The sequence below is a fragment of the Hemiscyllium ocellatum genome, chromosome 34 (assembly GCF_020745735.1).
Source record: "Hemiscyllium ocellatum isolate sHemOce1 chromosome 34, sHemOce1.pat.X.cur, whole genome shotgun sequence".
In the NCBI taxonomy this organism is placed as follows: domain Eukaryota; kingdom Metazoa; phylum Chordata; class Chondrichthyes; order Orectolobiformes; family Hemiscylliidae; genus Hemiscyllium; species Hemiscyllium ocellatum.
Window position 1 is genome coordinate 8,159,877 of NC_083434.1, and position 27,904 is coordinate 8,187,780.

At 42.2% G+C, this 27,904-nt stretch overlaps 1 protein-coding gene across 3 annotated transcripts in view; it reads right to left on the bottom strand.

Moving 5' to 3' along the window:
* Nucleotides 1–27,904, bottom strand: part of ripor2 (RHO family interacting cell polarization regulator 2) — a 247,139-nt gene that overhangs the window by 213,708 nt on the left and 5,527 nt on the right. Inside the window, exon 1 of one of the 3 annotated variants that reach the window (XM_060850028.1) lies at nucleotides 186–232. The exons of the other annotated variants lie outside the window; for them this stretch is intronic. The gene's annotated coding sequence lies outside the window, so the exon portion shown is untranslated. Of the gene's footprint in view, nucleotides 1–185; nucleotides 233–27,904 lie in introns of those variants that run through there. 3 annotated transcript variants of the gene reach the window in all.

A 27,904-nucleotide genomic window follows, 5' to 3' on the forward strand; every position in this document is an offset into this window, starting at 1 on the left:
TCAGGTTTAGAAATAACACTCAACTGTTATCTGTGGTTATATTAGTTGTTTAAGTAAAAATATAATGCAATGCTATATTTTCCAACACCAGTTTAAACAAGTGCCCCTCTTTTAGGGGATAAAGTCTTAAAACTGACCAACCAATCAACTACCTGCACACCAAAGAAATGCCTCTGAACACTCACCAGCTACTGGAAACTGAAAAAAAAGCCATAAAAGCCAGCATTTCGTTCTTCCTGCACGCCAGTTGCCCAAGTTGGCACTCATAGCTCACAGAACTCTTTCAACTACACAGAGTCTTTGGCTCACTCCGTGTGGCAGCAAAAGCCTGTCCACTTTCATAGAGAGTTGATGACTCACATACAATTTGCAATTACTAAGTCAGCTTCTTGCTCCGGTGGTTAGCACCTATTCATTTTGAGTTGATTGACAGATAGCAGCTTCTGCCAAACAGTTTCTGATAACGAGATGTCTTTTCTAGCGAGCAGCTTGAAAGCCCGAAGACAGAATCAGAACGCCAGTTAAAATTATAGCTTGGGTAAAATCCACTCACATTAAATTTCCAAGTTAGCATTTGTACCTGAAAGCATTCTGTCTTGTCTTATTCGTGTTTGCACAAGTATTACAAAGAGGATGTTAGTTAGAAGTCTGAAAGACACAGCACAGGATTGAATTTGAGCTAATCTTTACAAACTTCTATAAGATTAGCCAAGAGAAATGTACATCTCCGAACGTAAACACCATTTCAGTTTGTTTTTATTTAGAGGAGTTGATAAAGTGTGGAGTTGGAAAAAGCATTGCAAGTCAAGCAGCATCAGAGGAGCAGGGGAGTTGACATTTCTGGTTGGGACCTTTCATCAGGACTGGGGGCAGGGAAGGGGTCTGAGAAATAAATAGAGGGATGGGGGTTAGGCTGGGGGGGGGAGGGGGATGGGGGTTAGGCTGGGGGGGGAGGTGTGGGGATAGGATGATGATAGGTGGATGCAGGTAGGAAGTGATTGTGACTGGTCAATGGGAAGGGTGGAGCAGATAGGTGGGGAGGAAAATGGACAGGTTAGGTCAGATGAAGAGGCCGGGACAGAGAGGGGAGGTTGGACCTGGGATGGGGGGAATGGGGAGAATGGAGATTTGAAAGCTGGTGAATTCTATGTTACAGCTGTATGGTGGTAAGCTCCTGAGGCAGAAGACAAGATATTCTTCCCCCAGTTTGCGTGTGGCCTTATTTTGATGGTGGAGGAGGCGCAGGATGAACATATCATCGGGGGAGTTGAAATGACTGGCAACCGGAAAGTGGGATTGATTGCAACAAATGGACTGTGGATGTTCCCTGAACTGGTCCCTGAGTTTGAGCTCAGGTCAACGGATCACATGTTAATGGATATAATACATGTCACAATTAAAAAAACTGATACAGAATTAAAAGGATGCCCTTCCCTCTCTCACTACCTATGCGTTACCTTTCTTGGTCTGCATTGCCCTTAGTGTGATTTATATGTAAATTAATTAACTGAAAAACATGGGAATTTACTGGTGGTGGTTAGTGAATGAAAAAGTACCACACGTAATTTGGTGAGGGGGTAAAAAAAGTTTAATTGTGTGTGACCAATAACATTTGTTAAACATGTACAAGAAAATTTTCCGATTCAGTATGTGGATGTACTTACAAGAGAAGATGCAAAACTTGACCTACTCTTGGGAAATAAGGCAGCGCAAGTAACTGAGGTGTCAGTAGGGGAGCACTTTGGGGCCAGCGACCATAATTCCATTAGATTTAAAATAGTGCTGGAAAAGGATAGACAGATGTAAATGTTGAAGTTCTAAATTGGAGAAAGGCCAATTTTGACAGTTTTAGGCAAGAACTTTCAAAAGCTGTTTGGGGGCAGATGTTCACAGGTAAAGGGAAGGCTGGAAAATGGGAAGCCTTCAGAAATGAGATCACGAAAATTCAGATAAAAGTAAATTCTTGTCAGCATGAAAGGAAAGGCTGGCGGGTATAGGGAATGATTAAAGAAATTGACAGTTCGGTTAAGGAAAAGGTAGCGTATGTCAGGTACAGACAGGATAGATCAAGTGAATCCTAAGAAGAATATAAAGGCAGTAGGAGAATACTTAAGAGGGAAACCAGGAGGGCAAAAAGAGGACATGAGATAGCTTTGGCAAATAGAATTACAGAGAATCCAAAGGGTTTTACAAATACATTAAGGACAAAAGGGTAATTAGGGAGAGAATAGGGCCCCTCAAAGATCAGCAAGGTGGCCTTTGTGTGGAGCCACAGAAAATGGGGGAGATACTAAACGAATATTTTGCATCGGTATTTACTGTGGAAAAGGATATGGAAGATATAGACTGTAGGGAAGTAGATGACGACACCTTGCAAAATGTCCATATTACAGAGGAGCAAGTGCTGGATGTCTTGAAATGCATAAAGGTGGATAAACCCCAGGACCTGATCAGGTGTACCCGAGAACTCTGTGGGAAGCTAGAGAAGTGATTGCTGGGCCTCTTGCTGAGATATTTGTATCATCGATAGTGACAGGTGAGGTGCCAGAAGACACGTGGTTGGCTAACGTGGTGCCACTGTTTAAGAAGGGTGGTAAGGACAAGCCTGGGAACTATAGGCCAGTGAGCCTGACCTCGGTGGTGGGCACATTGTTGGAGGGAATCCTGAGGGACAGGATATACATGTATTTGGAAAGGCAAGGACTGATGAGGGATAGTCAACATGGCTTTGTGCATGGGAAATCATGTCTCACAAACTTGATTGAGTTTTTTGAAGAAGTAACAAAGAGGATTGATGAGGGCAGAGCAGTGGACGTGATCTATATGGACTTCACTAAGGGAGACTGGTTGGCAAGGTTAGATCTCATGGAATACAGGGAGAACTAGCCACTTTGATACAGAACTGGCTCAAAGGTAAAAGAGTGAAGATGGTGGTGGAGGGTTGTTTTTCAGACTGGAGGCCTATGAACAGTGGAATGCCACAAGGATCAGTGCTGGGTCCTCTACTTTTTGTCATTTACATAAATGATTTGGATGCGAGCATAAGAGGTACAGTTAGTAAGTTTGCAGATGGGCACTGATATGCGTAGTGTGCTCCCAATGCATGTCAGCTGCATATTGAAGGATGTGTATCCCTCTCATTTCCTAGGTTGACACAAAGAACTGCAATGTAATGTATGTGCTGTCAATGGAATCTGCATCATGTGGATACCTCAAACTATACAATCTCTTCTCCTCACTCCTCCAGTTTGTGTCTGGCAAGAGGGATTGAGACAAAGCTGTTGCTCCATATCTAAAACAGGTCAGTACCTCCCTGACACAGCAGTATACAGCAAACTACAAAGTATTGCTTACATCTCTGTTAGCAATCTGGAAGGAACCAGATAGATAAATGTTGATAGCCATGGTCTCCGTAACAGTAACAGCTAGTCACAGAGTCATAGAGATGTACAGCACGGAAATAGACTCTTCGGACGAACTCGTCCATGCCCACCAGATATCCCAACCTAATCTAGTCCCATGTGCCAGCACCTGGCCCATATCCCTCCAAACCCTTGCTATTCCTATACCCAACCAGATGCCTTTTAAATGTTGCACTTGTGGCAGCCTCCATGACTTCCTCTGACAGCTCATTCCATACACACACCACCCTCTGCATGAAAAGGTTGCCTTTAGGACCCTTTCAAATTTTTCCCATCTCATTCTAAACCTCTGCCCTCTAGTTCTGGACTCCCCCAACTCAGGGAAAAGAACTTGTCAATTTATCCTATCCATGCTCCTCATGATTTTATAAATCTCTCCAAGGTCATCCCTCAGCCTCCAATGCTCCAGGGAAAACAGCCCCAGCCTATTCAACCTCTCCCTATAGCTCAAATCTTCCAACCCTGGCAAAATCCTTGTAAGTCTTTTCTGAACCCTTTCAGATTTCACAACATCCTTCTGGAGACCAGAAGTGCACACAATACTCCAAAAGTGGACTAACCAATCTCCTGTACAGCTGCAACATGATCTCCCAACTCCTATACTCAATGCTCTGACCAATAAAGGAAAGCATACCAAATGCATTCTTCACTATTCTATCTACCTGTGACTCCGCTTTCAAGGAGTCTCCACTCCAAGGTCTCTTTGTTCAGCAACACTCCCCAGGACTTTACTATTAAATGTGTAAGTGTCTAGATTAGAGTGGTGCTGGAAAAGCACAGCAGATCAGGCAGCATCTGAGGAGCAGGAAAGTCGACGTTTTGGGCAAAAGCCCTTCATCATCAATACCCAGCACTGATCTTTGAGGCAAACCACTGGTCACAGGCCTCTGAAAAGAAACCCTCCACCACTACCCAGTCTCTTCTACCTTTGAGCCTGTTCTGTACCCAAAAGGCTAGTTCTCCCTGTACGTCTAGAGATCTCCCCTTGCTAACCAGTCTACCATGAGGAACCTTGACTTACTGAAGTCCATATAGATCACGTCCAGTGCCCTACCCTCATCAATCCTCTTTGTTACTTCTTCAAAAATCTCAATCAAGTTCATGAGATATGATTTCCCATGCACAAAGCCATGTTGGCTTTCCTTAATCAGTCCTTGCCTTGCCAATTACATGTAAATCCTGTCCCTCAGGATTACTTCCAAAAACTTGTCCATCACCGACGTTAGGCTCACTGGTCTATAGTTCCCTGGCTTTTCATTACCACTTTTCTTAAATAGTGGCATCACGTTAGCCAACCTCTAGTCTTCTGGCACCTCACCCGGCACCTCACCCTCACAAATATCTCAGCAAGTGGTCCAGCAACCACTTCCCCAGTTTCTCACAGAGTTCTCGGGTGCACCTGATCAGGTTCTGGGGATTTTGTACACTTTTATGTGTTTAAGATGTCCAGCACCCCCTCCTCTGTACTACGAACATTTTTCAAGATGCCACCATCTATTTCCCCACATTGTATATCTTCCATGTCCTTCCTGACAGTGAACACTGATGCAAAACACTTGTTTAGTTTCACCCCATCTCCTGCGGTTCCCCACAAAGGCTGCCTTCCTGTCTGCATTCTCTCCCTAGTTACCCTTTTGTCTTTAATATATTTTTGAATCCCTTTGGATTATCCTTAGCTCTATTTGCTAAAGCTATCCCATGTCTCCTTTTTGCCCTTCTTGATTTCGCTCTTAAGTATACTCCTACTGCCTTTATACTCCAAGGATTCATTCGATTTCTGCAGTCTATACCTGACATATATCTCCTTCTTTGCCCACCTTTGAGGTGGTAATTCTGATTTTTGCAGTTGACAGATTTCAGCCATGATCATGTTTAGTGAGGAGATACACATAAGCATTAATCCTTAATGAAGCTGAGGTCGAAACAATGCCTTTCATCTCCTCTATCATCCAGTGGCTTGCTGTGCTGTATACATCCTCTCTCCATTCTCCATGTCATGCTTAATTCCCAGAGGAAGACCTACCATGCCCTCCATTCTTGTTTCAGGATAACTTCCAAATCATTTTTTAAAACTTGTCACCGGGCAAGCTGAAAAAAAAAACTCCAGCAGCAAACATGCAAAATCATGACCCCTTTACCCTGGGATAGTTGCGTCTTATTTTGCTTCTTTTATCATTCAGGAGATGTGTGGTATGTTGGATGGACCAGCATTCTGTGAAGGAACAGCATTATATTTCCAAATCAGAATAGTTTAATGGCTGATCTTCCGAGGAAATATGAGAGACTGCTGTGGGTTGCAGAATTTGGTCCAGGACTTGAGTGAATATTGGTTTGTGTTTGAATTATTTCTGTGCATATGAAAGCAAGTCTTCATGCATGACTTTAAAAATAATTTAAAAATATTTTTCACATCTTTCAATGAAATGTTCAAAATTGTCAAAATTCACATGAGTCTTTCTTAGTTTCATCTGTTAACAATGTAGGAAAAATAAGTTACCTGATCATTAATCATAGAGTGAATATACACACTGGATATGTCAATTACCACATAGCTTCTGATCTTAAATTACTGAAAAACTGTATACCTAAGGCTACAAACTTTGATTCAAATTTTGTTTAGAAATGGAACTCATTTAAACAAATGACGAATGATAGCAGATAAAAACAATTACAAAAGAATGCAACATTGCTCTTCAAAGAATCTCAGAAGTAAAACTCTTACATTACAATATTACACACTTCAACATTACAGCATGATGTTTTAAACAACATCTTCAGTTTGTGATGAATTGCATTTTATTGTATATAATTTGTGCTGTCGAAGCCAGCAATTAGTGAACATTATAATATGCCGCATTTGATTAGACTGACTTCATGTAGCTATCAATTTGGTGAGAAGTCGAGAGCAGTTGGAAGTCTCTGTGCTTTTGGAAATGAGAAAGAATTCTAGGACTTAGTAAGCAGCTAAGTGTTGGAGTTGAGACTTTAGAAACATCCTGGATGCAATGGGAGCACAGAAGAAGCCAATTCAGTTGTGAGTAAGAGTGAAAGAATTTCACAAGAAACCCTTGTTTTCTGTGACAGAGTTAGATAAGAGCTCAGGACAAACCAAAGGCAGCGCTGACCGAATGAACTGCTTGTGAAATCTGGAGTTGATCCTGTCAGCAGGTGCTCCAGGAAATGGAGATGAATCACCAGAATAGAAGCAGTCACTGAGGCACACCAATGATGGAGTGACTCTTCAGTAAGTTTCAAGGCCAAATCATCAAATGTGAACAGTTTCAATCCCTTGTGAATTTTTAAATGGGATTTGGGAACTCTCAGTGTCACTGAAGGAGGGGGAGGGCTGGTTGACAAATAAACGATACCTAGCTTGATCCCATTTGCTGTGGCGTGTTTGAACATCATTTCTCTGTTATCCATATTTGACTCATTAAGTTTAGGAAGTTAAACTATGAGTCATATCTTTGTATAGTCTAATCTTTTTTGTCAATTATCCTTTAATATTTATTTGAATAAGTTTTATTTGCAATAAATCAATTTCGGTTTATTGACCGAAGAGAGGCCTATGACCAAAAATGTGGTGCAACGCTTGGCGCTGGGTCCACTGCTTTCCGTCATTTGTATAAATGATTTGGATGTGAATGTAGGAGGAATGGTTAGTAAATTTGCAGATGACTCCAAAATTGGTGGTGTAGTGGACAGCAAGGAAGGTTACCTCAGAGGACAACTGGACCTTGACCAGTTGGTCTGATAGGCCGGGGGGGCGTGAGATAGAGATTAATTTAGATAAATGTGAGGTACTGCATTTTGGTAAGGCAAACCAGGGCAGGAGTTATACAGTTAATGGTAAGGTCTGGGGAGTGTTGCTGAGCAATCTAGGCATGCAGGTGCACAGCTCCTTGAAAGTGGAGTTGCAGGTACAAAGGGTAGTGAAGAGGGTGTTTAGCACACTAGCTTTCATTGGTCAGTACATGATAAAATGGTGTGGCTGTGCAGGACATCAGTGAGGCCACTTTTAGAATGCTGAGTTCAATTCTGGTTTCCCTGCTATAGGACAAATGTTTTTAAATTTGAAAGGGCTCAGAAAAATTTACAAAGAAGTTATCGGGATTGGAAGATTTGAGGTTTTGGGAGAGGATGAATAGGCTGGGGCCTTTTCCCTGGAGCGTCGAAGGCTGAGGGGGTGACCTTATAGAGGTTTGCAAAATCATGAGGAGCGTGAATAAGGTGAATAGCCAAGGTCCTTTCCCCAGGATAGGAGAGTTCAAAACTAGATGGCATTGATTTAAGATGAAAGGAGAAAGATTTAAGAGGGACTTAAGGGGCAATGTTTTCACCAGAGGATGATGTGTGTATGGTACAAGCTGCCAGAGGTGGTAAAGGTATGTACAATACTGTCCTTTCAAAGGCATCTGATGAGTACATGAATACAAAGGTTTTAGTGAGGCATGGGCAAAATGCTGGCAAATGGGGCTAGATGAGTTTAGGATACCTGCTCAGCATGGACAAGTTGGACTGAGGGGAGGCATGGTGGCTCAGTGGTTAGCACTGCTGCCTCACAGCACAAGGGTCCTAGGTTCGATTCCAGCCTTGGGTGACTGTCTGTGTGGAGTTTGCACATTCTCCCCGTGTCTGCGTGGGTTTCCTCCGGGTGCTCCGATTTCCTCCCATAGTCCAAAGATGTGCAGGTCAGGTGAATTGGCCATGTTAAATTGCCCATAGTGCTAGGTGCATTAGTCAGAGGGAAATGAGTCTGGGTGGGTTACTCTTCGGAGGGTTGGTGTGGACTTGTTGGGCCGAGAGGAGGTGTAGTCCAGATAGCTGTGGGAGTCAGTCGGTTTATAGTAGATGTCTGTGTTGAGTCGGTCGCCTGAGATAGAAATGGAAAGGTCTAGGTAGGGGAGGGAGGAGTCTGAGACAGTCCAGGTGAATTTGAGGTTGGGATGGAAGGTGTTAGTAAAGTTGATGAACTGTTCAACCTCCTCGTGGGAGCACGAGGCAGCGCCAATACAGTCATCGATGTAGCGGAGGAAAAGGTGGGGGATGGTGCCAGTGTAGTTGCGGAAGATGGACTGTTCCACATATCCTACAAGATTTCTCCAGTTTCCTCATTTCCCCTCCCCCCACCTTGTCTCAGTCGGTTCCCTCAACTCAGCACCGCCCTCCTAACCTGCAATCTTCTTCCTAACCTCTCCGCCCCCACCCCACTCTGGCCTATCACCCTCACCTTGACCTCCTTCCACCTATCACATCTCCATCGCCCCTCCCCCAAGTCCCTCCTCCCTACCTTTTATCTTAACCTGCCTGGCACCCTCTCCTCATTCCTGATGAAGGGCTTATGCCCGAAACGTCGAATTTCCTATTCCTTGGATGCTGCCTGACCTGCTGTGCTTTAACCAGCAACACATTTTCAACTTGTTGGGCCGAAGGGCCTGTTTCCACACTGTAGGGAATCTAATCTAATAAAAAGGGTCTGGTTCTATGCTGCATAACTCTATGATCTGGCTGAATTAACTCTAATATTAAACCAGGTACAGTCTGGGACCTATATAACTGGCCATGTCATCAACCTGGTGAAATTTAAAATCTGTTATGACCAGTGGAGGAGTGTGACTAGAAAGGAATCGATGCACTCCCCCAACCTTAGGAATAGAAGTTTATAAAAGATATGGTATAGTATATGTGAAGTTTGAATAAGAGTCAAGCAAATGTTAACACTGTCTCTCCATTGATACTGTTAGACTTGCTGAGTTTCTCCTGCACTTGCTTTTTTTATCATCTTATGTATATTATATATATGAAATGAAAGCCTTCTGCTGAGTTGAGATCAACGTCTGGGTAGCATCATATGGATAAGTCATGAGGGGCATGGATAGAGATCTTTTCCCTCGGGTAGGGAGTCCAAAAGTAGAAGCATAGGTTTAAAGTGAGAGGGGAAAGGTCTAAAAAGGACCTGAGGGGTGACTTTTTACACACACAGAGGTCGGTGCATAAATGGAATGTGCTGCCAAAAAAAAGTGGTAGTAGCAGGTACAATTATAGCATTTAGTAGACATTTAGAGAGGTACATGGAATGGAAAGGTTTAAAGGGATATGGTAAAAACAAGGACTGCAGATGCTGGAAACCAGAGTCTAGATTAGAGTGATGCTGGAAGAGCACAGCAGGTCAGGCAGCATCCGAGGAGCAGGAAAATCGACGTTTCGGGCAAAAGCCCTTCATCAGGAATAGAGAATATTCCTGTTCCTCGGATGCTGCCTGACCTGCTGTGCTTTTCCAGCACCAGTCTAATCTAGACTCTGAACCAAACGCAGACAAATGGGACTAGTTCAGTTTAGGATACCTAAACAGCATGGACAAGTTGGGTTGAAGGGTCTGTTTCTGTGCTGTATTCCTCTCTGACTCGATTAGACATGTTGAGATCAGGGTATGCCTTCCCTAAACAAGTGGAAAATGTTGACAAACAAAGGCTCAAGGTTTCCATTTCTGCTCAAAATAAGCTGGGAGCACAGTCTTGTAAAAGTACATCCTCGCTGTGAATTAATCATATGGAAGCTTCTGCTGGCTTTGCATTTTGAATTGGGACAGGGGAAAATAAAGGAAAATCTTTCACATTGAAAAATAGCGAACAATCATACTGCATACAGCTGTTTAACAATGATCACAATACAATGTAAAACTGTGAAATCAAATAGCTTGAAAGGATGGTAATTTTCTGAGGTTAGAGACAGGAGGTCAAAATGATGAAACTTCCAGGAAGTCAGCTAACAAAAGTTGGCAACTCAACTGGAGATACATGAGGTAAAAACAATGACTGCAGATGCTGGAAACCAGATTCTGGATCAGTGGTGCTGGAAGTGCACAGCAGTTCAGGCAGCATCCGAGGAGCAGCGAAATCGACGTTTCGGGCAAATGCCCTTCATCAGATACATGTACATAGTCAGCGCTGTACAGCATGGAATCAAACCCTTGGGTCCAACTCATCCATGTCAACTAGATATATAATCGACCTACATAGAAATACAACTTTATACATAACCCTTGTACATACAGTACTTTCCTTCACTAGCATTTACTCCTATGAAGATGCTTTATATTTAATATTGTTTGCAGGACTTCAGTTTTAAAGGATGGTGGAAAATTGATTTAATTCAAGTTTTGTAGAAATACCTGCTGTGGTTTCCTTCAAAGAGCTTACTGAACCTTCACCGTGGACATTGGAGATTTTTTTTTAAAAGTGCTTTATCCTTTTGCATTCAAGAGTGTAACCCATTGGCCAAAATGTTTCCTTTTATTTAAAAAGCAAATTTCTGCTAGAAACTGATAATAAACCCATTATTGTGTTTATCAAGAAACCTGGTTGACAAATCATGATGTTTACAGCCCAATACAGATATGGTATTTAAGTGATCATCTTAAATACCAAAAAACTTATTTGCATTTTAAGTTGTGGTCCAATGAGTCATGGGTCTCGGGTAACAGTGTTTTCAAATACTCTTCTGCATAACTACATATACAGCGGCAAAGGAAATATTCACAGATATTAAGATAAGAAACTGTACAATAGTGTTTGCAAGATACAGTTTAACATTTCAATACTAATAATATAAACTCAAATAAAATGTTAAAAATTAAGATACTAACTACTCCAAAATGTATGCAATCTTTATCTCATTTGTCTGGCAGTTTAAGACAATGGGACTTCTTTTACAATGGCTCTACCATAACGTTTAAATGGTGCGTAGAAATTTCAAGTCACATTGTTTCATAATGATTAGCAGTGTTCCTCTTCCTGTTTCCATAGTGACACTGCAGCCTGCAAAAGAGTTATTGGTCAAATGGAAAGAAAAGTGCCTCCGTTTCTTTATGGTATTAAACTGCAATTCCCACATCACTCCCATTTATCTTCCTTCAACTATGAGATGGTCGTTAATAATCCAGATTTGAAAAGTCATAGTTTCAGTTTGCTTTTCTAATCATTTGAAGATGCATTTAGCTTATCCTGGTGTAATAATTACTTCATTCAGATTATCTATTAAATCACGAGCAGAGGAAAGACAGCTGCAGCTAGCTTGATTTATTCACTGCTGAGTTTATGACAATGCATTGTATCTGAGGGAACTGCTGGCTATAAAGATGTGAACTCATTTTCCACATGCATTCTAATTTTTTCAATATACTAATGTACATGCCAATACGTTAGCTGTGCATGTTCTACTTTGATGGCACCTGTATGTAGTCCTAATGAGTCTTGATACCCATATTAGAACAGTGTTGACAGAAACTTGAGGAAAGGACAGCAGAGAAACAGCAGGGATTCAAGGAGGAGGACTTGGACTGTAGAACAGACAGGAACACTGGGAAATTAGAACATAGAACATTACAGTGTAGTACAGGCCCTTCAGCCCGCGATATAGTGCCAACCTGTGGAACCAATCTGAAGCCCATCTATCCTACGCTATTCCATTTTCATCCACATGTTTAATAAATGATCATTTAAATGCCCTTAAAATTGGCGAGTCTACTACTGTTGCAGACAGGATGTTCTACGCCCCTACTACTCTCTGCAAAAAGAAACTACCTCTGACATCTGTCCTATATCTATCACCCCTCAATTTGAAGCTATGTCCCCTTGTGTTAGCCATCACCATCCAAGGAAAAAGGCTCTCACTGTCCACCCCTATCTAACCCTCTGATTATCTTATGTGTCTCAATTAAGTCACCACTCAAACTTCTTCTAAAGAAAACAACCTCAAGTAGCCTTTCCTCATAAGACCATCCCTCCATACCAGGCAACGTCCTAGTAAATCTTCTCTGAACCCTTTCCAAAGTTTTCACAAGCTTCCAATAATGTGGTGACCAGAACTGTACGCAATACTCCAAATGCAGCCGCAACAGAGTTTTGTACAGTTGCCACATGACCTCATGGCTCTGAAACTCAATCCCTCTACCAATAAAAGCTACCAATATGCCTTATTAACAACCTATCAACCTGGGTGGCAGCTTTCAGGGATATTCTGATCCAAAACGTTACATTGCCCTCAATCCCATGCCTCCATGTTTTGTGCAATAGCTTACCATAGGGAACCTTAACAAATATCTTACTGAAATCCATATATACCATGTGAACTGCTCTACCCTCCTCCACCTGTTTGGTCACCTTCTCAAAGAACTCAATAAGGTTTGTGAGCCACGACCAACCCTGTCACAAAAGGGTTGACTATCCCTAATCAACTTATTCCTTTCTAGATGATTATAAATCCTATCTCTTTATGACCATTTCCAGCACTTTTATACACAACCAAAGTAAGGCTCACAGGTCTATAATTACCAGGGTTGTCCCTCCTCCCCTTCTTGAACAGGGCGAAAACATTTGCTATCCTCCAGTCTCTGGCACTAGTCCTGTAGACAATGATGACATAAATATCAAAACCAAAGGCTCAGCAATCTCTTCCCTGGCTTCCCTGAGAATCTGGCCCTGGGGAATTTATCTATTTTCACACTTTCCAGAATTGCTAACACCTCCTCCTTGTGAACCTCAATCTCGTGTAGTCTAATAGCCTGTATCTCAGTATTCTCATTGACAACATTGCCTTTTTCCAGTGTGAATCCTGATGAAAAATATTCATTTAGCCCTTCCCCTAACTCCTGGGACTCCACGCACAACTTCCCACTACTATCCTTGATTGGCCCTAATCTGACTCTAGTCATTCTTTTATTCCTGATATACCTATAGAAAGCTTTAGGGTTTTTTTTTATTCTATCTGCCAAAGACTTCTCAAGGTCCCTCCTGGCTCTTCTTAGCTCTCTCTTTAGGTCTTTCCTGACTAACCTGTAACTCTCAAGTGCCCTAACTGAGCCTTCAAGACTCATCCTAACATAAGCCTTCTTCTTCCTCTTGACAAGAGATTCAACTTCTTTAGTAAACCACGGCTCCCTCGCTTGACCATTTCCTCCCTGTCTGACAAGTACATATTTACCAAGGACACACAGTAATTGTTCCTTGAATAAGCTCCCTATTTCTATTGTGCCCATCCCCTGTAGTTTCCTTCCCCATCCTATGCACCCTAAATCTTGCCTAATTGCAGCATAACTGCCTTTCCCCCAGCTATAATACTCGCCATGTGGTATATACCTTTCCCTTTCCATTGTTAAAGTAAACATAACCAAATTGTGGTCACTGTCACCAAAGTGCTCAACTACTTCCAAATTTTATCACCTGGCTGGGTTCATTACTCAGTACCAAATCCAAGGTGACCTCACCCCTCATTGGCCTGTGTCAGGAGACACAGTAAATTGGGGAGAGTTCACCTGTCCAATATTGAGGGGTCATGTATAAGACTACAGATGGACAATAAATAGTCATGAAGGAGGTTGTAAAAGAACATTAAGGATATGAATGCGCATATTCGACAGAGCAGAACTCAACCAGAAGTTACAAAAGAAACAATTAGAGTTGTCAGTCTCCTGGCGACGGCAGCAGCTGGAGCTTCGGTGGTGATGAGATGGCTTCGGCAGAGGTAGTGATCTGGGTCCAGCCCACAGCAGTGAGGACTGTTCCAGTGTGCTTCCTGTTGCAGCCTCTGGTGGCATCCCACAGCCACTTAAGAACCCAAGAAGCCATGGATGGAACAAAAAGTGTAACTTGCCCTCACTTTGTGTGAATTATTTTCTTTTATAAGTTATGCAATTAAAATGGCGCCGGATTATGATAACTTACATACATTTCACTGTATTTTCATAAATACAAGTAACAATAAATTACTGTATACTATTTACCTTTATTACACCACTCTTAACTCAGTAAAAAATGCCCCAAAGTACTTCATTGGATTATCATAAAACAAAATACCCAGAAAGAGATTGTAGTGTGGGTAACTAAAAGGAGTTAAGGAGAAGAAGCAAAATATTGCGAATGCTAATAATTTGAAACAAAAACTGGAAGTTCTGTAGAAAAATAGTTTTATTGGACTCATTAAGTCTCTCTCTCTCTCTCTCTCTCTCTTCACAGATGCTGCCTGACCTCTTGGTTTCTCTAGCATTTTTTGTTTTTTGTTTGTGATAGGTGAAAGAGGTACATTTTAAGCAGCAATCCAATGGCTAAAAAACAGAGGGAAAGCATGAGAGAGAATTTTCTGGTCGAGTAGGATTTCCAGAGATCTTATGGGTTAGGAAATGGCAGGTAGTGTTTTTGAGGACTCGACTTTAAACTGACTCAGAGTGGGCATTCTAAATCATCCATGGAGGTGTCGGGATGGGCCTAAAGAGGTAATGGATACTCAGGGAGACGTCCAAGAGATATTCATGAATTATGAGGGATCCAGGAAGGCAATGTCAAAGGTATTCTTAGGATTCAGGTTGGGGTTTCAAGTAAGTAAATGAGGTCAGAGATAAGACTGCATGGGTATTAGATCACATTTGAAAATGGTCATGCAGGGACAGGGCATATCAAGCACATGTGTCTAGATTAGAGTGGTGCTGGAAAAGCACAGCAGGTCAGGCAGCATCCAAGGAGTGACCTGCTGTGCTTTTCCAGCACCACTCTAATCTAGACTCTGGTTTCCAGCACCTGCAGTCCTTGCTTTTATCATATGAAGCACATGCCCTGCAAAATGGCCACATAAAATTCGAGCTGGCATCATAGAATCATACAGCACAGAAACAGGTCCTTAGGCCCAACTAGTCCATGCTGACCAGATTTCCTAAACCAAACTAAACCCTTTTACCTCTTTTGGCCCTATATCCCTCTAAACTACCCATGTATCTGCCCAAATGTCTTTGAAATGTCTGGCAGCTCATTCCACATACCAGGGAAGACTCATGCAATTATGTATCAAGAAATAACAGGCAATGTGTAGCTCAGAAGACTAGAAAAGATTTTAAAATATTTGGTTGGAGGATTTGAGCTATAGGGAGAGGTTGAACAGCCTGGGGCTGTTTCCCCCGGAGCATCGGAGACTGAGGGGTGACCTTATAGAGGTTTATAAAATCATGAGGGACATGGATAGGGTAAATAGACAAAGTCTTTTCCCTGGGGCTGGGGAGTCCAGAACTAGAGGGCATAGGTTTAGGGTGAGAGGGGAAAGATATAAAAGAGACCTAAGGGGTAAAATTTTCACACAGAGGGTGGTACGTGTGTGGAGTGAGCTGCCAGAGGAAGTGGTGGAGGCTGGTACCATTGCAACATTTAAAAGGCATCTGGTTGGGTATATGAACAGGAAGGGTTTGGAGGGATATGGGCTGGGTGCTGGCAGGTAGGACTAGATTGTGTTGTGATATCTGGTCGGCATGGACGCGTTGGACTAAAGGGTCTGTTTCAGTGCTGTACATCTCTATGACTCTATGAGCCTAGAAACTGGAACTCAATGTCAGTTTTATGTCATTTTACAAGGGTCATTTTCAGGGCTATCAGAGGATACCAGACAACTTTGACCTTCCTGGTTCTGGCAGGTATTACAGCCGCATCAGTACTGAGGAAGTGAACTTCATTCATGACAAATGTGCATCCCACCAACTTATCAAATGGTGGGAAAATCCCACAACATCCTCTGCAACACAAATCATTACAATTAAATCCAAATTGATTATTTTATTTTCTGTTGAAAGACCTGGATGACACAACATCAGCATTAAGTATAAAAAACTGAACTGAGCAAAGTTATTGTATAACTATAGAATTTAAGTTGTCAACTTTAATTGACATTATATAAAAGATCTGCAAGATCTGTAGAATTCAGAAATGAGATAACATGAGATAACCCAGAGAAAATATATTCCAGTCAGGGTGAAAGGGAAGGCTGGTAGGTATAGGGAATGCTGGATGACTAAAGAAATTGTGGGTTTGGTTAAGAAAAAGAAGGAAGCGTATGTCAGGTATAGACAGGAGAGATCGAGTGTATAAAGAAAGTAGGAGTATACTTAAGAGGGAAATCAGGAGGGCAAAACGGGGACATGAAATAGCTTTGGCAAATCGAATTAAGGAGAATCCAAATGGTTTTTACAAATATATTAAGGACAAAGGGTACCTAAGAAGAGAATAGGGCCCCTTGAAGATCAGCAAGGCGGCCTTTGTGTGGAGCCACAGATAATGGGGGAGATACTAAATGAATATTTTGCATCGGTATTTACTGTGGAAAAGGATATGGAAGATATGACTGTAGGGAAATAGATGACGACATCTTGCAAAATGTCCAGATTACAGAGGAGGAAGTGGATAAATCCCCAGGACCTGATCAGGTGTACCCGAGAACTTTGTGGGAAGCTAGAGAAGTGATTGCTGGGCCTCTTGCTGAGATATTTGTATCATCGAAAGTCACAAGTGAGGTGCCGGAAGACTGGAGGTTGGCAAACGTGGTGCCACTGTTTAAGAAGGGTGGTAAAGACAAGCCAGGGAACTATAGACCGGTGAGCCTGACCTCGGTGGTGGGCAAGTTGTTGGAGGGAATCCTGAGGGACAGGATGTACATGTACTTGGAAAGGCAAGGACTGATTCGGAACAGTCAACATAGCTTTGTGCGTGGGAAATCATGTCTCACAAACTTGATTGAGTTTTTTGAAGAAGTAACAAAGAGGATTGATGAGGGCAGAGCAGTGGACGTGATCTATATGGACTTCAGTAAGGTGTTCAATGAGGTTCCCCATGGGAGACTGATTAGCAAGGTTAGATTTCATGGAATACAGGGAGAACTAGCCATTTGGATACAGAACTGGCTCAAAGGTAGAAGACAAAGGGTGGTGGTGGAGGGTTGTTTTTCAGACTGGAGGCCTGTGACCAGTGAAGTGCCACAAGGATCGGTGCTGGGCCCTCTACCTTTTGTCATTTACATAAATGATTTGGATGCTAGCATAAGAGGTACAGTTAGTAAGTTTGCAGATGACACCAAAATTGGAGGTGTAGTGGACAGTGAAGAAGGTTACCTCAGATTACAACAGGATCTGGACCCGATGGGCCAATGGGCTGAGAAGTGTCAGATGGAGTTTAATTCAGATAAATGCAAGGTGCTGCATTTTGGGAAAGCAAATCTTAGCAGAATTTATACACTTAATGGTAAGGTCCTAGGGAGTGTTGCTGAACAAAGAGACCTTGGAGTGCAGGTTCATAGCTCCTTGAAAGTGGAGTCGCAGGTAGATAGGAGAGTGAAGATGGTGTTTGGTATTCTTTCCTTTGTTGGTCAGAGTATTGAGTTGGGAGGTCATTTTGCGGCTGTACAGGACATTGGTTAGGCCACTGTTGGAATATTGCATGCAATTCTGGTCTCCTTCCTATCGGAAAGATGTTGTGAAACTTGAAAGGGTTCAGAGAAGATCTACAAGGATGTGGCCAGGATTGGAGGATCTGATCTACCAGGAGAGGCTGAACAGGCTGGGGCTGTTTTCCCTGGAGTGTCGGAGGCTGAGGGGAGACCTTACAAAGGTTTACAAAATTATGAGGGGCATGGATAGGATAAATAGACAAAGTCTTCTCCCTGGGGTGGGGGAGTCCAGAACTAGAGAGGATAGGTTTAGGGTGAGAGGGGAAAGATATAAAAGAGACCTAAGGGGCAACTTTTTCACGCAGAGGGTGGTACATGTATGGAATGAACTGCCAGAGGATGTGGTGGAGGCTGGTACAATTGCAACATTTGAGAGATATTTGGATGGGTATATGAATAGGAAGGGTTTGGAGGGATATGGGCCGGGCGCTGGCAGGTGGGACCAGATTGGGTTGGGATATCTGGTTGGCATGGACGTGTTGGACCAAGGGGTCTGTTTCCATTCTGTACATCTCTATGACTCTATGACTCCAATTGGCCCAAAAGTTCTCAGATGCTACTTGTCACACCTTGGCCCAAACCTTGGACAAGAGGAAAGAAAGCCAACAAGGCCATACTTTTCCCAGAATCAGATGAGACTGCTGAGGAGGGCAGGGTAGAGAGGAGCTGGCTGGAATGCTGCAGAAGTTCAGTTACCTCACTTCATTTGTCAAGTTAAAAATCTCCAAAAGGTGACTGTGACCTCACACCTGGACGGCCTGCAGTCCCAGTATTTACAATGCAGCAACTTTCCCAGCTCCTCTTTACCTAAAGTCACTGCATCATGTTTTAAGACCATAAGACATAAGAGTGGAAGTAAGGCCATTCGGCCCATCGAGTCCACTCCACCATTTAATCATGGCTGGTGGGCATTTCAACTCTACTTACCCCGTATCCCTTAATTCCTTGCAAGATCAAGAAATGATCAATCTCTGCTTTGATAATGTCCCAGTCTCCACTGCACTCCATGGCAATAAATTCCTCAGGCCACCACACTCTGGCTGAAGAAATGTCTCCTCATTTTCGTTCTAAATTGACCCCCTCTAATTCTAAGGCTCTTCCCATGGGTCCTAGTCTCCCTGCCTAACAGAAACAAATTCCCAGCGTTCACCCTTTTAAGCCATACATTATCTTGTAAGGCCATGCATTATCATTTAGTTACCTATTTCTCTTTCTACTCTTGCTCACAGTCTGCACTTTGTACTCTCATCATTATTGCAACCATCACTTCCCCAGCAATTCACTCCTTGCACACAATACCCAGCTTACTCACCCTAGGCAGCTCCATTATATTGTGAATCACAATATACCTCACAAAACTGTCTCAAAAGACATTTCCTCTTTGCAAGAGAAATTTGTGCAAACCCATCTCAAACCCACTACCCTACAGAAGAAAATATACTAGTTATCCCAAGCAGGGGAGATACTTAACTGAGATAAGTAGCAATGTTGGAGGCAAGTCATATAGGGTTCTTCCAACCTTATTCTCTTCTTCTTAGCTTGCTTATGTCTTAACTGACACACTTTGCATGACAAATCTCTGTTCCTCTGTCACACTAAAAAGACTTTCTTTCCCCTCTCTGTCATTTCAGGTGCTGAAAATCTCAAATCCCCCTGTAAGTGTAAAAGGAGACAGCAGGTATATCTGAAAATACAGTGACTTTTGATCCAGCCAGAATAACCCCAGCTCAGAGAATTGCTCTACAGATAGTCAGAGTATAGGTTAGAGGAAGGGCATTTGCATTTTGAATTCAATAGTACAAGTGTGATTAGATTAGATTAGACTTACAGTGTGGAAACAGGCCCTTCGGCCCAACAAGTCCACACCGACCCGCCGAAGCGCAACCCACCCATACCCCTACATTTACCCCTTACCTAACACTACGGGCAATTTAGCATGGCCAATTCACCTGACCTGCACATTTTTGGACTGTGGGAGGAAACCGGAGCACCCAGAGGAAACCCACGCAGACACGGGGAGAACGTGCAAACTCCACACAGTCAGTCGCCTGAGGCGGGAATTGAACCTGGGTCTCAGGCACTACAAAGCAGCTAGCTCACTCAAGGATGGAAAAATGTATTAGTTTTGCTGCTGTGAACTCACACAAAGACTTTGAGACACTAGGCAACATAATTAATTTGATGCACTTTTCGCAGGAACTGCTCAGTGTGCTATGCAGCCTGTGAGGAGTTTCTGTTTTATAATGTCGACCACTGAGGAGACTACTTTCCAGCACTCAGACCAACATGGGCCTGTTATATAGCTATTTAGTGTCATGAGAAAAATTGAATTGGTTAGGACTATCATTCCCCAGAGTTTAGAAAAATGAGGGGGGGTGGGGGTGGGGGGGGGGGGTGGGGGGTGGTGGAGGTTGAGATCTCACAGAAACCATAAAAAGCTAACAAGACAATACAAGGTACAATTGCAGAAAGGAGGTTTCTGATGGCCAGGGAGTGCAGAACCATAGGCCACAGTCTGAGGATACAGATTAGGCCATTTAAGACAGATGGGGAGAGATTTCTTCTACATGGAATTCTCTGCCACAGAACTGGTTGGGGTTAAAGCATTGAATGTTTTCAAGAAGAAATTGGACATCGTGCTCAGCACTAAACTGATCAAAGTGTTTGGAGCGAAAGTGGAAACAGGGTGCTGAGTTAGATGATCAGTCATGATCATATGGAATGGTGAAACAGGCTTGCAGGGCTGAATGGCCTATTCCTACTTGTATTTTCTATGTTTCTATGATCCTTTCAATGGAACAGTTTGGAACACCACTCATATTGCAAGTGAAGTATTGCAACACAACAATTTCATGTGAGAGTTCTACAGCAAGTGTGCAACATTTACTTAAATATTGTAACTAGCGTTTACAATGGTCTGGCACATGCTCAGGCAGTCTATGCAGGTATCCAGTCTAATAATGACAGTTGGTGCTTTTTCATGTGTGAGGTCGGGCCTAAAATGACCAAAGCCCAATCAAATTTCTAGGCTTAATCTTGGAAAGGAAACTACACAGGAATAGTGAGTAATTCCGAAGATAGTTGTTGGGGAAATCCTCAAAGGGGCAAGAAAGATTCCAGCCAAATCTCCAGGAAAAGGGTAACTTGGAGAGGAAGTTATAGAGGGATGTCCAGAGTTTTTTTAAGTCATAGAGATGTACAGCATGGAAAGAGACCGTTCAGTCCAACTCATCCATGCTGACCAGATATTCTAACCTAATCTAGTCCCACTTGCCAGCACTTGGCCCATATCCCTCTAAATCCTACCTTTTCATATGCCCATCTTTTAAATGTAATTGTACCAGTCTCCATCACTTCCTCTGACAGCTCATTCCGTACAAGCATCACCCTCTGCATGAAAAAGTTGCACTTAGGTCCCTTTTAAATTTTTCCACTCTCACCCTGTAGTTCTGCACTCCCCCACCCCAGGGAAAAGAGCTTGTCTATTAGCTCAAACCTTTAGCTCAAACTCTCCAACCTTGGTAACATCTCCTTGTAAATCTTTTCTGAACCCTTTCAAGTTTCACAACATCTTTCCGGTGGGAAGGAGACCAGAATTGTGCACAATATTCCAAAAGTGGCCTAACCAATGACCTGTACAGCTGGAACATGACCTCCCAACTCCTGTACTCAGTACTCTGACCAATAAAGGAAAGCATGTCAAAAACCTTCTTCACTATCTTATCTACCTGCGACTCCACTTTCAAGGTGCTATGAACTTGCATTCCACAGTCTCTTTGTTCAGCAACACTCCTCAGTACCTTTCCATTAAGTGTATAAGTCCTGCCTGATTTGCCTTTCCAAAATGCAGCACCTCACATTTATCTAAATTAAACTCCATCTGACATTCCTTTGCCCATTGACCCATCTGATCAAGATCCCATTGTACTCTAAGGTTAAGATGAAATCTCAGCTCCTGCGCCACAGAAATTATTTGGATGTTCAGATGTATTTCTGAAATAAGAAAATGAAATATGAATCTTTCATGGAGTTCAGATGAACTGAAAGCTGATTATCTGTCTTGATACAGAGACACATTTCATCAGTCATGATTCTTACTTTATGTTATTACGCACATCATTGAACATGCAAGAAACACATTTGATTATATTCTGCACGCTACAACAGCTGATCCAGGGAGAAAGAGAGCAGGTGAGAGCTTGCAAATCCTGGCCTTTGAAATTAACTGATGCAAAGCCAAAGTTTTATGCTTTCATTTCCTGTTGGATGTGCAGTATTATTCACTGAGTAGCTTCATGAATATGTAGCTCCAGGTGGCTATAGAAACTGATGAAAGCTTAGCAAAGTAGCCAACCTAAACGGGTGACATTCCAGCCATGAACAATAACTTGCTTCTGAATCAGGAGAGATTTCTAAAAAGAGCTATTTGAAAGGAACTGTCAGCTATGTATATTATTTAATTGAATGTATAAAGATTAACAGTATCACAAAAAACCCTGTTAGCACAGCCTTCATTTGGAGGTTCAATTCAATTAAATTGATGAAAATCATTGATCTAGAACTGAGATATTCTGTTGTGGTTCTGTTCGCCGAGCTGGGAATTTGTGTTACAGACATTTCGTCCCTGTCTTGGTGACATCCTCAGTGCTTGGGAGCCTCCTGTGAAGTGCTTCTGTGATCTTTCCTCCAGCATTTATAGTGGTTTGAATCTGCCACTTCCGGTTGTCAGTTCCAGCTGTCCGCTGCAGTGGCCGGTATATTGGGTCCAGGTCGATGTGCTTATTGATTGAATCTGTGGATGAGTGTCATGCCTCTAGGAATTCCCTGGCTATTCTGTTTGGCTTGTCCTATAATAGTAGTGTTGTCCCAGTCGAATTCATGTTGCTTGTCATCCACAGATTCAATCAATAAGCACACCGACCTGGACCCAATATACCAACCCCTGCAGCGGACAGCTGGAACTGACAACCGGAAGCGGCAGAGTCAAACCACTACAAATGCCAGAGGAAAGATCACAGAAGCGCTTCACAGGAGGCTCCCAAGCACTGAGGATGTTACCTAGACAGAGGATGAAACGTCTGTAACACAAATTCCCAGCTCGGCGAACAGAACCACAACAACAAGCACCCGAGCTACAAATCTTCTCCCAAACTTTGAACTGAAATATTCTATTAATTTTTTGATGAACTATTAAACAAAGTCATCATGGTGTTTGAGTGAATTGATAACCAGCCCCTGTGCAGTGCTCTTTCTTGGCTCAGTCAGAGACACACATTGCAGCTGTGTACTGAAACCAGAGTACATTTAAAGGAGCTCAATTTCACAAAAAGGCAGTGAGCAAGTCTGACCTCAGTAGGAATCCTGAGGGACAGGATGTACATGTATTTAGAAAGACAAGGACTGATTCGGGATAGTCAACATGGCTTCGTGCGTGGGAAATCATGTCTCACAAACTTGCTAGAGTTTTTTGAAGAAGTAACAAAGAGGGTTGATGAGGACAGAGCAGTAGATGTGACCTATATGGACTTGAGTAAGGCATTCGACAAGGTTCCTCATGGGAGACTGATTAGCACAGTTAGAGCTCATGGAATACAGGGAGAACAAGCCATTTGGATACAGAACTGGCTCCGAGGTAAGTGGTGGTAGAGAGTTATTTTTCAGATTGGAGACCTGTGACCAGTGGAGTGCCACAAGGATCGGTGCTGGGTTCATTACTTTTCATCCTTTATATAAATGATTTGGATACGAGCATAAGTGGTACCGTTAGTAAGTTTACAGATGACACCAAAATTGGAGATGTAGTGGACAGCGAAGAGGGTAACCTCAGATTACAACAGGATCTGGATCAGATGGGGCATTACGCTGAGGAGTGGCAGATGGAGTTTAATTTAGATAAATGTAAGGTGTTGCATTTTGGAAAAGCAAATCAGGGCAGGATTTATATACTTAAGGTAAGGTCCTAGGGAGTGTGGCTGAACAAAGAGACCTTGGAGTATAGGCTCATAGTCCCTTGAAATTGGAGTCACAGGGTAGATAGAATAGTGAGAAGGTATTGAGTATTGGTCAGTGCATCAAGTATAGGAGTTGTGAGGTCATGTTGCGGCTGTACAGGTTAGACCACTATTACAATACTGAATGCAATTCTGATCTCCCTACTATAGAAAGGATATTGGAAGTGAAACATGAAAGGGTTCATAAAAAGATTTACAAGAAAGTTGCCAGGGTTAGTAGGTTTCCGCAATAGGGCAAAACTGAATAGACTGGGACTATTTTCCCTGGCGTGTTGGAGGCTGAGGGATGACCTTGTAGAGGTTTATAAAATCATGAGGGGCACAGACAGGATAAATGGACAAGATCTTTTCCCTGGGATGAGGAACTGGATGGCTCAGGTTTCAGGTAAGAGGTTAAGAGCCTTTATTTGTATATAGTATAGAGAACAGAGTGAGCAATAGGTCCTTCCATTTTGATCATGACATCCACTGTGTGGCAGCATGGTGGCTCAGTGCTTAGCACTGCTGCCTCACATCACCAGGGTCCCAGTTTTGATTCCAGTCTTGGGTGGCTGTCTATGTGGAGTTTACACATTCTCCCCACATCTGCGTGCGTCCCCTCCTGGTACTCAGGTTTCCTCCCACCGTCCGAAGAGGTGCAGGTTAGGTGAATTGGCCACGTTAAAAAATGCCCATAGTATTCACGAATGTGTAGGTTAGGTACATTAGTCAGGGGCAAAGTCAGGGAATGGGTCTGGGTGGGTTGCTTGTTGTGGGTTAAAGGGCCTGTTTCCACAATGTAGGGATTCTATGATTTATTGCAGAAAGAACTGTGTCCGTCACAATATAATGCACAGATAATTAAATGCATGCTGCAATCCGGATGCTGCCAGACTTTCTCCAGCATTGTCAGTGTTTGTTTCAGATTTTCAGCCTCCACAATATTTATGTGGATGTGAATTCTGATCCACCATTTGGGTAACTCAAAAAGTGTAATGAGAATCTTGTCTTTTCTGCAGAATCTCAGACCACTTTTGTTTTGTCCCTAGTTACTGCATGCTGTAAATGTACAAAGATCAGAATGTAATGCCCGCCCCATGGTGGGTTTAGTAAATGGAGAGGGACATTTTATATGGCAGGATGGTGTGGGTAGACACATTATTACATAAAATCTCACATCATATTTGAAAGTGAGTCAATTAAATTTGAAGGTACCATGTTCAATTTGAACAAAGGAAATTATAAAGATATGACAGCAAATTGATTAAGTTAGGTTGGGAAAATACATTAAAAGGTATGATGACACACAGGCAATGCGTCATTATATAGTTTATAGGAATATACATTACTGACTAATATAGGAAGTTAAGGGTGATAATAGATGTTAAAGAAATAGTCTATAAAGTTGCCAAAAATGGTGTTAAGGATTGGAAGGATTTTAGAATTACAAAGGAAGACTAAGAAACTGATAAAGAAAGAAAGAATAGAAATGAATGTAAATGTGCAAAAACATATAAATGAACTGTAAAAGTTTCTATAGGCACATAAAAGGGAAGCATTTATCTAAGACAAATGTGAGTCCATTAAATGCTGTCAGCATCATTTGTAATGAAGGATAAAGAACTAACATAGAAGCTAAATGATTACTTTGCCTCTGCCTTCACTGAAGAAGAAATGAGAAATATCCCAGAACTAGAGCCAAAGGACTAAGGAGAATGAAAAATTGAAGGGAATGAATAGTACTAAGAAGGTTGTGTTGGAGAAGTTAATGGGGTGGACGGCTAATAAGTTCCCAGGCTCTTAGATTCTGTATCTCAGTGTTTGAAAGTGATAGCTATGGATATTTTGAAAACATTGATGATCATCATTTAACGTTCCTGAATTTCAGGAAAGGTTCTTGAAGATTGGGCAGTAGCAAATTATCACCTAACTATTTAAGAGAGGAGTCAGAAAACAGGGAACTACAGATCTTTTAGTGTTCTATTAGTGGGAGAGAAAATTCTCAAAAGTATTATAAAGGATATATATGCACATTCACGCCAATAATTTGGATGTGGGAACTGGATGCAATAACTTGAAGTTCACAAACAACACAAAGCTAGATGGCAATATGTGCTGGGAGGAAGATGCAAAGTAGCTTCAAGAAGATTTGGACAGGCTTAGTGAGTGGGCGAGGATATGGCAGTTGAAGCGTAACATAGGAAAATGTGAATTTATCCAGCTCTGTAGGAAGGAATGATGTGCAGAGTGTTTCTTAAATGATAATAGGTTAGAAAGTGTGTCAGGGCAAAGCAATCTAGATGTCCTTGCCAATAACTCAGCGAGGTGCAGACTGGCAATTAGGAAGTTGAATGGTTATGTTAGCCTGTACCACCATGGGATTTGAATACAGGAGTAGTAAAGTCATACTTCAATCATATAGATGCTTGGTTAAACTGCGCTTAGAGTACTGTGTGCAGTTTTGATCCTCTTACCTATAGAAGAACATTATTGCTATAGACTGAGTACAATGAAGGATCACTAGACTTGTTCCTGGGATGGCAGGACTATCCTATGACAAGAGATCAGCAAACAGGACCTGTGTTCTCTAGAGTTTGGAAGAATGAGAGTTGATCTCAGTGAGTCCTAAAAAAAACCTAAAGCAGTAACAGGGTATATGAAGGTAAGATGTTTCACCTGATTGGGGAGTCTAGGGCTAGAGGACACAAATTTCAAAGTGAGATGGGAGCCGTTTAGGAGTGAATGAGGAGAAGTTTTTTGACTCAGATGGTTGTGAATCTTGAGAACTCTCTACCCCTAGAGGGCTGTGGAAGTTTAGTCTTCGAATATGTTTCAAGTAGAGATTGAAAAATTACTAAATCCCAGTGACATAAGGGATTTGGAGATTGTCTGGAAAAGAAGCATAGAGGTGGGTGATCGGTCATGATCTTATTTAATGGAGGAGCAACCTCAATGAATGGCCCGTTTGTGTTCAACATCACTCCCTTCATACACTTTGATTATGATTTGGGAGTAAGGCCCTAGAATAGTCTACCTGCTCTGCCAAAAGAGGACATTAAATGGTGGGAAGGTGGAGGGGTAAAAAGCAAATCCCATTGGTAAAACATCCCTCAGGCTTGTTCAAGAGACCCATCATTGAGAAAGGGCCATGGCCACTGAGAGGCACTCACTTGTCCTTGCTGCCGATACACTTTGCCCTTTCTTTGACATTTGTACGGTAATGCTTCACACTATCATTCACCTAATGCGGCTGGGTCTATTGCTGATCCTAGACCTTGGATCAGTGTATTAACAGCACTAGCAGTCACCAACACACAAGAGATGAAGAGCTCCCAGTCTCTGAATGGTCAGTAGCTCCCAGTTGGTTGCACTACTGCCCTCAGAGTTCTAGATTGTGGAAAGGGCCCACCACTCCCTAGGTAACTACCTGATTAGTACATCATTTGGTGGGCCTTCCTGAAAAGAACTGGCATTGAACTGTTGGCTGCTCTTCAGCTGTTGAACAACACCCCTTTCACATCCATTAAATACCACCAAAAGAAGAAAATTTAACACTTTATTTTCAAACAGCCAAACCTCACATCAGAGTAAGAAACTACTGTTTTTATTCAGTAACATGAAGCATGAACCAATGCCATTGGATAAACATACAACATCTAATTTTCATGAGTATTGACCCTCTTTTCACTCAGTATGGTCAATAATTAAGGCAAAAGAAATGAGTAACTTATATAGCAGTTTTAAGATCATAAAACATCCCAGGGTGCATTACTAAATCAAAGTTTAATAACAAGCCACATGAGGAGATATTAGGGGCGCAAAAACTTATTTAAAGAGATGTGGTTTGAGGAAAATCTTAATGGCTGGAGGAGTATTTAATGGCCTAGTTGTTCCAGGTTTGATTGGCTTGTCTTGCTCATTGACCCACATGCATTGTCTGTGGAGATAAATCCTGTTCTGCCTTGAATTCCTCAAAGTGACTTGGTGCTTTACATTTTGTCACAGTATATAAATCTCACACTCAAGAAGAAACATTTCCATCCCTTTCTCTGTCACCCTTGCACTTGACTTGGTTCGGCAAGGTTAAAGTAAATCTAAAGGTATTTTGCAGAATCTCATTGGACTGACAAGATTATGGCTGTTTCATTGACTTTATTTTAAACTAATTGTTCATAAATGAGTTCATTGGTTAATATGCCAAATTGATACTTAGAAATCAATTGTTACAACACTGCCATA